The sequence below is a fragment of the Ranitomeya variabilis genome, chromosome 4 (assembly GCF_051348905.1).
Source record: "Ranitomeya variabilis isolate aRanVar5 chromosome 4, aRanVar5.hap1, whole genome shotgun sequence".
In the NCBI taxonomy this organism is placed as follows: Eukaryota; Metazoa; Chordata; class Amphibia; order Anura; family Dendrobatidae; genus Ranitomeya; species Ranitomeya variabilis.
Window position 1 is genome coordinate 143,491,426 of NC_135235.1, and position 13,626 is coordinate 143,505,051.

Sequence of the window (13,626 nt, forward strand, 5' to 3'; positions counted from 1 at the left end):
ATTCCAAAGAAGACAGTAGCCCCCCACATATAATGACGGTGAGTTCAGATGAAACAACAAACGCAGCAGGAAAATAGTCTTAGCAAATTTGAGGTCCGCTTACTAGATAGCAGAAGACAGATAGTATACTTTCATGGTCAGCAGAAAAACACTAACAAAACACCATCCAGAGATTACCTTAAACTCTGGCATTAACTCATAACGCCAGAGTAGCAATCCCTGATCAACGAGAGCTTTCCAGACACAGTAACAAAACTTCAGCTGTGAACTGGAACAAATAGGCAAAACAAAACATGGACAAAAGTCCAACTTATCTAGTAGTTGTCTAGAAGCAGGAACAAGCACTGAGAGGCATCAGATAACATTGTTGACCGGCAAGAAACCACCAGAGAAATGAGCTTAAATAGCGACACCCACTACTGATGGAACCAGGTGAAACAGGAAAGAGGATGACAAGTCCAATTCCACAAGCGGCCACCGGGGGAGCCCAGAATCCAAATTCACAACAGTACCCCCCCCTCAAGGAGGGGGCACCGAACCCTCACCAGATCCACCAGGGCGACCAGGATGAGCCCTATGGAAGGCACGAACAAGATCAGAAGCATGAACATCAGATGCATTGACCCAAGAATTATCCTCCTGGCCGTAACCCTTCCAGTTGACCAGATACTGGAGTTTCCGTCTGGAAACACGAGAGTCCAAAATTTTCTCCACAACGTACTCCAACTCACCCTCAACCAACACCGGAGCAGGAGGCTCAACTGAAGGTACAACAGGTACCTCATACCTGCGCAATAACGACCGATGAAAAACGTTATGAATGGAAAAGGACGCAGGGAGGTCCAAACGGAAAGAAACAGGATTAAGAATCTCCAATATTCTATAAGGGCCGATGAACCGAGGTTTAAACTTAGGAGAAGAGACCCTCATAGGGACAAAACGAGAAGACAACCACACTAAATCTCCAACACAAAGCCGAGAACCAACACGACGATGACGGTTGGCAAAACGCTGAGTCTTCTCCTGGGACAACTTCAAATTGTCCATAACCTGCCCCCAGATGTGATGCAATCTCTCCACCACCGCATCCACTCCAGGACAATCCGAGGATTCCACCTGACCGGAGGAAAATCGAGGGTGAAACCCCGAATTACAGAAAAACGGGGACACCAAGGTGGAAGAACTGGCCCGATTATTGAGGGCGAACTCTGCCAATGGCAAAAAAGCAACCCAATCATCCTGGTCAGCAGAGACAAAACACCTCAGATATGTCTCAAGGGTCTGATTAGTCCGCTCGGTCTGGCCATTAGTCTGAGGGTGAAAAGCAGATGAAAAAGACAAATCTATGCCCATCCTAGCACAGAATGCCCGCCAAAATCTAGACACAAATTGGGTACCTCTGTCAGAAACAATATTCTCAGGAATCCCGTGCAATCGGACAACATTCTGAAAAAACAGAGGAACCAACTCAGAAGAAGAAGGCAACTTGGGCAGAGGAACCAAATGGACCATTTTAGAGAAACGGTCACAGACCACCCAGATGACAGACATCTTCTGGGAAACAGGCAGATCTGAAATAAAATCCATCGAGATGTGTGTCCAAGGCCTCTTAGGAATAGGCAAGGGCAACAGCAGTCCGCTAGCCCGAGAACTACAAGACTTGGCCCGAGCACAAACGTCACATGACTGCACAAAGACTCGCACATCTCGTGACAGGGAAGGCCACCAGAAGGATCTTGCCACCAAATCCCTGGTACCAAAAATTCCGGGATGACCTGCCAATGCAGAAGAATGTACCTCAGAGATGACTCTGCTGGTCCAATCATCCGGAACAAACAGTCTATCAGGCGGACAACGATCCGGTCTATCCGCCTGAAACTCTTGCAAGGACCGCCGCAGATCAGGAGAAACGGCCGACAAAATTACTCCCTCCCTAAGGATACCTGTGGGTTCAGAATTACCAGGAGAGTCCGGGTCAAAACTCCTAGAAAGGGCATCTGCCTTAACATTCTTAGAACCCGGTAGGTATGACACCACAAAATTAAAGCGAGAAAAAAATAAAGACCAGCGCGCCTGTCTAGGATTCAGGCGTCTGGCAGTCTCAAGATAAATCAAATTTTTGTGGTCAGTCAATACCACCACCTGATGCCTAGCCCCCTCGAGCCAATGGCGCCACTCCTCAAACGCCCACTTCATGGCCAAAAGCTCCCGATTCCCAACATCATAATTCCGCTCTGCGGGCGAAAATTTGCGAGAAAAGAAGGCACAAGGCCTAATGACGGAGCAGTCGGAACCTTTCTGCGACAACACTGCCCCAGCTCCGATCTCCGAAGCGTCAACCTCAACCTGAAAAGGCAGATTCACATCAGGCTGACGCAACACAGGGGCAGAGGCAAAACGGCGCTTAAGCTCCTGAAAGGCCTCTACAGCATGAGGGGACCAATTAGCAACATCAGCGCCTTGTCTGGTCAAATCAGTCAGTGGTTTAACGACATCCGAAAAACCAGCAATAAATCGGCGGTAAAAGTTGGCAAAGCCCAAAAATCTCTGAAGACCCTTAAGAGAGGAGGGCTGAGTCCAGTCACAAATAGCTTGCACCTTGACGGGATCCATCTCAATGGAAGAGGGAGAAAAAATATACCCCAAAAAGGAAATTTTCTGGACCCCAAAAACGCACTTAGACCCCTTCACACATAAAGAATTAGACCGCAGAACCTGAAAAACTCTCCTGACCTGCTGGACATGAGAGTCCCAGTCATCAGAAAAAATCAGAATATCATCCAGATATATTATCATAAATTTATCCAGAAAATCGCGGAAAATATCATGCATAAAAGACTGGAAAACTGAAGGGGCATTAGAAAGACCAAAAGGCATGACCAAATACTCAAAGTGGCCCTCGGGCGTATTAAATGCGGTCTTCCACTCATCCCCCTGCCTGATCCGCACCAAATTATACGCCCCACGAAGATCAATTTTAGAGAACCACTTAGCACCCTCTATACGAGCAAACAAATCAGTAAGCAATGGCAATGGGTATTGATACTTAACAGTGATCTTATTCAGAAGCCGATAATCAATACATGGTCTCAAAGAGCCGTCTTTTTTTGAGACAAAGAAAAACCCAGCTCCCAAGGGAGAAGAAGATGGACGAATATGTCCCTTTTCCAAAGACTCCTTTATATATTCCCGCATAGCAGCATGTTCCGGCACAGACATTGCTCTCCAGTCCAAGACTGGGTTGTGAGACTGCAACCATGGCAATCCCAGTACCAAATCGTCATGTAAATTATACAGCACCAGGAAACGAATAATCTCCTGGTGATCCGGATTGATACGCATGGTTACTTGTGTCCAGTATTGTGGTTTATTATTAGCCAATGGGGTGGAGTCAATCCCCTTCAGAGGAATAAGAGTCTCCAAAGGCTCTAAATCAAAACCACAACGATTGGCAAAGGACCAATCCATAAGACTCAGAGCGGCGCCAGAGTCAACATAGGCGTCCGTGGCAATGGATGACAAAGAGCAAATCAGGGTTACAGACAAAATAAACTTAGACTGAATGGTGCCAATGGAAACAGACTTATCAAGCTTCTTTGTACGCCTAGAGCATGCTGATATAACATGAGTAGAATCCCCACAATAGAAACACAATCCATTCTTCCGTCTAAAATTCTGTCGCTCGCTCCTGGACAGAATTCTATCACACTGCATACTTTCTGGCGTCTTTTCCATAGACACCGCCAGATGGTGCACCGGTTTGCGCTCCCGCAGACGCCTATCAATCTGAATAGCCATTGTCATGGACTCATTCAGACCTGCAGGCAAAGGGAACCCCACCATAACATCCTTAACGGCATCAGAGAGACCTTCTCTGAAAGTTGCCGCCAAGGCGCACTCATTCCACTGAGTAAGCACAGACCATTTACGGAATTTTTGGCAGAAAATTTCAGCTTCGTCTTGCCCCTGAGATAGTGCCATCAAAGTTTTTTCTGCCTGAAGTTCCAAATGAGGTTCCTCATAAAGCAAGCCCAAGGCCAGAAAAAACGCATCCACATCGCGTAACGCAGGATCCCCTGCTGGCAATGAGAAGGCCCAATCTTGAGGGTCACCCCTGAGCAAGGAAATCACAATCCTAACCTGCTGAGCAGGGTCTCCAGCTGAACGAGACTTCAGGGACAAATAAAGCTTACAATTATTTCGGAAATTCTGGAAGCTAGCTCTATTCCCTGTGAAGAACTCCGGCAAAGGAATTCTCGGTTCAGATACCGGAGCATGTACCACAAAATCTTGTAAATTTTGTACTTTCGTGATGAGATTATTCAAACCCGCAGTTACACTCTGGAGATCCATTATTGTCAGGTGCACACAGAGCATACAGAGATTAGGAGGAGAGAGAGAAAAAAGACTGCAGCAAGGCAGACTGGAGGAAAAAAAAAAAAAAAAAAAAAAATTCCAGCAGACTTCTTATAACTCTCCTTTCTCAACCTGGGTCTTTAACACTTTAATCGCCGGTCAAACTGTCATGATCTCTGCAGGCAGAGATCATAGCAAGCCTATAGAGGGACAAGCTCTCGGAAGATGGAACTATACTGACCATGAACTAAGCCTGCCGCGCAACTAGAAATAGCCAGGTAGCATTTCCTATTTATCGCTAGATGCCCAGCTCTGGCCTAAGACCTAAATAGCTAGCAGAGGGAAATATAAGACCTGGCTCACCTCTAGAGAAATATTCCAAAGAAGACAGTAGCCCCCCACATATAATGACGGTGAGTTCAGATGAAACAACAAACGCAGCAGGAAAATAGTCTTAGCAAATTTGAGGTCCGCTTACTAGATAGCAGAAGACAGATAGTATACTTTCATGGTCAGCAGAAAAACACTAACAAAACACCATCCAGAGATTACCTTAAACTCTGGCATTAACTCATAACGCCAGAGTAGCAATCCCTGATCAACGAGAGCTTTCCAGACACAGTAACAAAACTTCAGCTGTGAACTGGAACAAATAGGCAAAACAAAACATGGACAAAAGTCCAACTTATCTAGTAGTTGTCTAGAAGCAGGAACAAGCACTGAGAGGCATCAGATAACATTGTTGACCGGCAAGAAACCACCAGAGAAATGAGCTTAAATAGCGACACCCACTACTGATGGAACCAGGTGAAACAGGAAAGAGGATGACAAGTCCAATTCCACAAGCGGCCACCGGGGGAGCCCAGAATCCAAATTCACAACACCAAAACTTGAAAGGTGAAGAGCCGTCTGGGAGTACAGCAAGAGGGCAAGACATGTAGTCTGTCACCATCTGACGGAACCGTTGCCTCCTGCTGACTGGAGCTGTCTGTGATGGTGTTGACTTTTGTGGCGGGCACAGAAAACTGTGCCACAGTTGGGCCATACTGCTCTTGCCTTGGGCAGAGGCACTGCTTCTGCTCCCTCTTTGTGCAGAGCCTCCACCACTGCCTGGATGCACTGAGCTGCTTTGTAATGCACTAGCAGCACTTCTCTCACTTGGAATGGAGAAGATAATGGAATTCACCAGTGTGTCTTGGTACTCCCGCATTTTTCGCTCCCGGTTCAATGGTGTGATGAGGCTTTCTACATTGTCCCGGTAGCGAGGATCGAGGAGGGTGAACACCCAATATTCAGACATGTTGAGAATGTGGGCGATGCGGCGGTCGTTTCTCAGGCACTGCAGCATGTAATCCACCATGTGCTGCAGACTGCCAACTGCCCAAGAAACGCTGTCCCCTGCTGGAGGCGTGATCTCTGCCCGCTCGTCATCACCCCACCCTCGCTGTACACACTGAGTACTGGACAATTGTGTAATTCCTCCTCTGGACGGATGTCTTCCTCCTCCATTGACTCCTCCTCATCCTCCTCACAAACTGTCCCCTGCCTATGCGTTTGTGAGGAACCACGTGGCGCTGACTGTCCAGAAGATGATGGAAATGTTGAATCCTCATCTTCCACCTCTTCCACAACATCATCCCTTAGCGCTTGCAGTGATTTTTCAAGCAGGCAGATAAGGGGGACAGTCATGCTGACTAGTGAATCATCTGCACTCGCCATCCGCGTGGAATAATCGAAGGGACGCAAAACCTGGCAGACGTCATTCATAGTGGCCCACTCTGTGGTTGTGAAGTCTGAACGGCGCGGAGTGTGACTTCTTTGCGCCTGATGCAACTGGTACTCCATTACAGCTTGCTGCTGCTCACACAACCGCTCCAACATATGGTAGGTAGGTCACATATGATGCGATGTTCCGGCAGGTGGTGTCGGCGCTGCAGAGCCGCAATGCACGCTTTTGCTGTGCTGGAACGCCGCAAGTGAGCACACTCTAGGCGGACCTTGTGCAGCAGTGCATCAAGATCCGGATAGTCCCTCAAAAAACTCTGCATGACCAAATTGAGCACATGTGCCAGACATGGGATGTGAGTGAGGTTGCCGAGGCCCAGAGCTGCCACCAGATTTCGGCCATTATCACACACTACCATGCCTGGCTGGATATTCGCTGGCACAAACCACACATCGCTCTCCTGCTTGATGGCATTCCAGAGCTCCTGCGCTGTGTGGCTTCGATTCCCCAAAGAAATTAATTTCAAGACGGCCTGTTGACGTTTGGCCACGGCTGTGCTCATGTCGGTCGTAACAGGTAAACGTTCATCACGGGTCCATGTGGAGGTGGACTGTGACGGCTCCTGCAGCGATGATTCTGAGGAACTGGTGTAAGAGGAGGAGTCAATGCGTACAGAATGGATTCCTGCAATCCTTGGAGTGGGCAGGACACGTCCTGCGCCACTCGCACGATCTGTACCCGGCTCAACGACATTAACCCAATGGGCAGTGAGGGAAAGGTATCGCCCCTGTCCATGTTGACTGGTCCACGCATCGGTGGTGAGGTGGACCTTGCTACTGACGGCATTCAGTAGCGCGTGTTTTATGTGTCCCTCCACATGCTTGTGCAGGGCAGGGACGGCTTGCCTGCTGAAGTAAAAGCGGCTGGGCACATTGTACTGTGGGACTGCCAATGACATCAAGTCACGGAAGCTGTCAGTCTCCACCAGCCTGAATGACAGCATTTCCAGTGACAGAAGTTTGGCAATGCCTGCAGTCAGAGCCTGTGCTCGTGGGTGGTTTGACGAGAAAGGCTGCCTTTTCTCCCATGCCTGTACTACTGATGGCTGTACACTGGGCTGGGAGTGTGTGGATGACTGGGAACGTGGTGCTGCGGGTGGAATTACAGCGGGTCTCTGGACAACAGGGCCAGAGGTTCTTCCACGGCGATCCTGGGAGGAAGCCGAACCAGCTGCGTGTGAGCTGGAGGAAGAGGCAACACGAGCTGAAGAGGTGGTAGCTGCCGCTGTTGTTTGGCCAAGCTCTTCAGTGTGTTTTTCTAACTCCGCCGCGTGCCTGTTGCGCACATGTTTCCACATGTTGGAGGTATTGAGGTTGCTGACATTTCGACCTCTTTTTACTTTGTGATGACACACCTTGCATTTGACATAGCAAATGTCATCTGCAACTGTGTCAAAAAAGGACCAGGCACTGCAAGTCTTGGGAGCGCCCTTTTTGGCTTTTGGAAGAGACATGCTCCTATCGGGTGCCAAAGCGGAGGCTGCAGGATCCGCAGTCTTCCCCCTCCCTCTCCCTCTTTGGGCCGTACGGGGAATCTCTTCCTCAGAGCTGCTCCCACCACCTTCCTGTCCCTCACGCCAAGATGGGTCAAGGACCTCATCATCTACACTACCCTCTGCCCCCAACTGCTCCTCCTGGGTAGTCTCAGCAGCAGAGCACGCACCAGAAAGTGGCACCTGAGTGTCATCATCAGCGGATGCGGCCTGCGATGTGGTGACCGGAAGCACTGGCCCACCCGCCTCTTCAGATGAAGAGAGAAAAAGCTGTTGGGCATCACTGCACCCTGCCTCTTCTTCCATTTCTCCAATGCTGCTTGGCTGGCCCCCTGTTTCCAAGCCAAGAGATTCAGAGAAAAGAAGTAGAGACGGCTCCTGTCCTGGGCTCTCTGTCTGCCTGGGCAATTTGGCACGTGGTGAAGAGACAGATGGCTGCTCTCCTGTGCTCTGTGTCTGAGAGGATGTGGCACTAATTGAAGTTGATGCATTAGCTGCCATCCATCCGACAACGGCTTCAATTTGTTCTTCACGCAGCAGCGGTGTACGGCGCTCTGCGACAAAGCTGCGCATGAAGGACTGTTCCCTGGTGAAAGTGGGTGCTGATGAGTCACCGGTGCCCGCAGCAGGCAAAGAATCCCCACGTCCTCTCCCTGCTCCGCGCCCACGCCCACGTGCCTTACTCACTGCCTTCTTCATCTTGGTTGACTGATAAAGATAAGCAGAAAAGTACTAACGGCTTTGTGTGCTTATTCCTGAACATCTCCTAACAGGTATAAGAAACACTAATTTTATAAAGTGTGGACTAGACTTTAATATGAGCTAATGTGGCCTACACAAATGTTAAGTGGTGTCACTGGTGTGTTTGGTGAACTTTATTATTTATTTATTTTTTGGGGACTGAACTGACAACAGAGAGAGCTGCAGTCACACGGAGACCGTGCAGACAGCCGTAAACGGCGCTGCAAGGCCCAAAAACCCTCCTCTACGTTATCCTATGTAGTGTTTTTCCACAAGTTAGCTGGAGTCGGGTGGAAAGACACTAATAGGAATTTTTTGAAAAAATGTGCAGCAGCCTGCACTACTTAAAACAAAAGGAAAATTGATTTTACGGTATGACGCAGTGAAGAACCCTTTGCTGGAGACAACCAGGCTATGGCTGCTCACAGACTACAGGGCGAGCTGCAGTCACACGGAGACCGTGCAGACAGCCGTAAACGGCGCTGCAAGGCCCAAAAACCCTCCTCTACGTTATCCTATGTAGTGTTTTTCCACAAGTTAGCTGGAGACGGGTGGAAAGACACTAATAGGAATTTTTTGAAAAAATGTGCAGCAGCCTGCACTACTTAAAACAAAAGGAAAATTGATTTTACGGTATGACGCAGTGAAGAACCCTGAGCTGGAGACAACCAGGCTATGGCTGCTCACAGACTACAGGGCGAGCTGCAGTCACACGGAGACCGTGCAGACAGCCGTAAACGGCGCTGCAAGGCCCAAAAACCCTCCTCTACGTTATCCTATGTAGTGTTTTTCCACAAGTTAGCTGGAGACGGGTGGAAAGACACTAATAGGAATTTTTTGAAAAAATGTGCAGCAGCCTGCACTACTTAAAACAAAAGGAAAATTGATTTTACGGTATGACGCAGTGAAGAACCCTGAGCTGGAGACAACCAGGCTATGGCTGCTCACAGACTACAGGGCGAGCTGCAGTCACAAGGAGACCGTGCAGACAGCCGTAAACGGCGCTGCAAGGCCCAAAAACCCTCCTCTACTTTATCCTATGTAGTGTTTTTCCACAAGTTAGCTGGAGACGGGTGGAAAGACACTAATAGGATTTTTTTGAAAAAATGAGCAGCAGACTACACTACTTGAAAAAAAAAAAAAGAACAGTATGAGGCAATGAACCACCCTCCCTGAACTAAATACAACCAGCTATGGATGGCCTATGTGGCTGCACTCAGACTAGAGAGTGGGCTGCACTCACACACACACACACACACACACAGACCTTGCAGATCGCTGTGAAAACAGCGCTACAAGGCAAAAGCAAGGTGAATAGTAGGTGAACACAGCGGTTGCTAAATTAGCCTTTGAAAAGCACAAAGAAGCAAATCGCTATCTCTAAACTGGCCCTCAGTCAGCAAACAGCGTCCTGTCACTAACTGAATTCACAGCAGAGTGAGCGCAAAATGGCGCCAGCGACTTTTAAACTGCATCATGACATCATTTCAGCAGCCAATCACAGCCATGCCAGTAGTTTCATGCCCTCCATGCTGAACAGGATGTGCCCACACTTGGAATCATTCTCATTGGCTGAATTTGTGCAGTTTGAATCTGGGAACTTCCGATTCCGGTATCCGATACGCGGCAAGTATCGGATCTCGGTATCGGAATTCCGATACCGCTAAGTATCGGCCGATACCCGATACTTGCGGTATCGGAATGCTCAACACTATCTATAACTGTGCTGTGATCTTTTATATGGTCTGCAGGACTGGTATCTACCAATATATGGTCCTCATATAGTAATTCCAGTGTTCGTTTTTGTATATAGATGTATTTTCAGTCACAGTGCGGTCACCTGCTGATGTTCCCCCATGGTCACAATTAGGGTTCGCCACGTAGCTGTAGTCAGGGGTACCTGGTTAGGGGCCCACTCAAATTTTTCACCCCCAACAAGCTGAAACCCTAGCTACGCCTCTGTACTATAGTACCAGATTACCTGACAGCAAAAGAAGGAGGAATGTGTCAAATAATTGGTCCTACCAGTTGCAATTATTTGACTCCGCTGGCAATCTCCAGGTCAAGGTTGGTATAGAAAAGATAGGTGAACTTAGAGACCAATGGCTAAAGCAACACAGTGCAAACAGAGACTCCTGGTGGGGTAACACATTCTCCTTTTTAAATCCAGCCAATTTGTTTAGTGGCCTAGCAGGATGGATTTCTGGTATTGTACAGACTTGTGTGAAAATGTTATTGTTTTGTTTATTGATTTATGTAGCTGTAAAAGCGCTGATATATGTATTACCTAAGCTATTGAATAATGTATGTGTGAAAAAAGAATCTAAGGCTGAACCTTCCATAGTGTATTATAGACCCCAGATAACCACTGCTGACTAGGAAAGTGTGTATCCACACTGAGGGTGGATGGGCAAAGCAGGTAGAATGCTCCCGTATGGGTACTAGACCCATGAGACAGCAGCTCCTTTGTGGACATCAGCTGACCCGATTCAAGGATTTTATACTTCTTATCTTATATGAAATGTTTTCATTAGTCAGCAACAACATGTTCTGGGTACATGGTAAACAAAGCATGACCCTGTGTAACGGGGGGGGGGGGGGGGGCTGTATGACTTACATTGAGTTACATTTGCTGTAAATGGTATAAAAACACTGCCTATTGTATTAATAAACCAGAAAAGTGATTATGCTCACAACCTATGTGCATTCTTTTCTCCGTATGCTTGTTATCTAAGGGCGTAATCCCTTAAATCGGCCTCACTGGTGATCCGGCATATCTGACTTTTGGGTCAGAATGCAAACAGCTACAGCAATAACTTATGTGGCTGTGTGGTGTGTGAGACATTATCAGACACATTAAAAGTAACATTTTTTTTGTTCAGTGCCATCAGCCGGCCCTCAATATTTTTAGAGGGCCATCAAGCAGCCCTTTTAATTGTTAGAGGGCCAGCAGGTGTCTTGTGGACAGATGAGACCAAGAAAGAGTTTTTTGAGAAAGCACATTAATTCTACTGTTTAGTGTAAATGGAATGAGGCCAACAAATAAAAGAACACAGTAGTTACAGTTAAATACAGTGGGTTTTTTTACTGCCTCTGGCCCTGGGTGATTTGACTGTGTTAAAGGCATAATGAAATGTGAAGCTTCCCAAATAATTTTGGGTTGCAATGTAGTGTCAGAAAGCTGGGTTGGCATCCTAGGTCATGCATCTTCCAGCAGTACAATGACCCCAAACATACTTCAACCAGAAAAAAGATGGAAAAAAGCACTACTGTAGAGAGTTCAGAAGTGCTAATTCCAGCTCCAGTAGCAGGTATGATGGATGGAAATGGGTAGAGCTAAGCAGGAGCAGGGCAAGTTGCTGGTGAAGGAGACCCAGGGAAGGGAAAAAAACAGCACCCAGGACTTTGTCCACCCGCTTTCCAAAAAGAGAGAGAGAGTGGTGGGGCTGGAGTCCAGTGCTAGGTCCAAGTTTCTACCTCCCAGTCTAAGCCAGCGGGGGGTGAGAGGCAGCAGCAACTGGCAAAGGGCTCCACATGATCAGGTCAACGTCATGGTGGCATAAGCTAGGGGTCCCAGACAAGGACCTTGGGGGGGCAGCAAGACCCTTGAAGCTATTACCACAGTGAATCCTCCTCCTCCTGGAATTAAGCCAGGTAAAATCAGGGGTGTCACGGCCATGCCAAATGGCTGGGGCACTAAGGTGTGTGGTAGCCGGTTACCAACTATGGCTCCTGTAAACACACATACCTCTGTGAGAACAATGAGGCAGGAAGACAACTTAAGATTCTCAAGGGGAGTTGAGAGTGTCAAGGGCGAAAGCCTATAAAATCTCCAGCACAAAAAGAATGGAGCATTCTGCCGCGGTAAAGACGCTAAAAAGGTCTGTTGAACAGCTGGAAGTTAGAAGACTTGCCATTCTGGCTGGCAGCGGCCCCTTCCTGGAGAAGGTCCAGAATGATGACTGGCTCTGAGCCATGGCCGGGGGGACTCTGGAAGGGTTGCGGAGACCAATCCATGTGAAGGAGGTGGTGGAGTGGAGGTCACACCATACCCACCTGGAAGCCTGGCAAGTGATCTCCAGGTGCCGCATAGGTGGCTCTCCCACTCTAGTTTTTCACAGAGAAGCAGCAGCAAGGGGAAAGATGCTGATTTCAGCAGCAGTGATGGGGGCTGCCACAGTCAGATCGCATCCCCAGCTAATATTTGGGGACAAGATCTGCTCTGACTAGGTAAAAAGCGGTGCCAAAAGAGGAGGAAGTTTGTGGTAGAGAGATTTGTTTATGTCCCCCTCTTGGGGCCCCGCAGTCCTGCTGTGTGGTACCCAATACCCACCTCGACTTAGACTCTGTTGTGGGTCTGCAATGAGGGGGCAGGGAGAATATAAGCTGTAACCTGACAGATGGAATATGATGTGTGGCACAGAGGGCAGCCCAGCGGCTTGTGTTAGTAACAGTGGTGCACTCACTGACGTGTGAGGGACAGTTTGCATGGTGGAGGCAACCTCCCGGGTCCATATCTCTAGCGATATATGCTAGGGTGTCAGGGTCCACCACATAGAGATCCACTGCTGGATAACTTTTGGGTATCCCGATACAAGTAAGATCTAATGGGGTGGAGCTGGTAGCAGCAGCTATGAGAAAAAAAATGCTGGGTCCACTTCCCCGGCTGTGTGTGCTGTTGGTTTGGGACACCCTGAATGCAGATTTAGTGCTGGGTCAGTATCAGGGGCCCCGGCACTAGCATTCTCTGAGGGCGAGTGGCATAGCCTTGTGAGTTTGGCAGTGGTGATGGCCGCAGAAAGTAATCATAGGGCAACATCATTGGAGGTTTGAACCTCTCTAACAGGGTCTCCTACATGCAGATCCAGCTCTGGATCAGCGACAGGTTCTCGGTGTGACTTGCTTAGGGGCCATGGCTCCAGGGGTTCTAGCCATGTGGGTGTGGTTTCACCATATGTAGAGGTGGTTTTGGCCATATTGGCATGGCTTTAGCATAGAGGCTGGTGGCTGCCACAGCCACAAAGAAATATAACCCCTGTCCTTTGCTTTGAGTGGGGAGGATGCCGGGCTGTCAGGGTCCCTTGTGACTGGGTCCCCTGTGACACTGTCATTACCTTCATCAGGGAAAGTAGGGGCCCTGGCATCATTTTTTTACAACCCGGCAGGGTCTTTAGAGTGGATTTTAATACTATAACCAAATCCGTGATAGGGGAGGTTCCGGAGACCGACTGGTTTATGGCTTACGATAGTA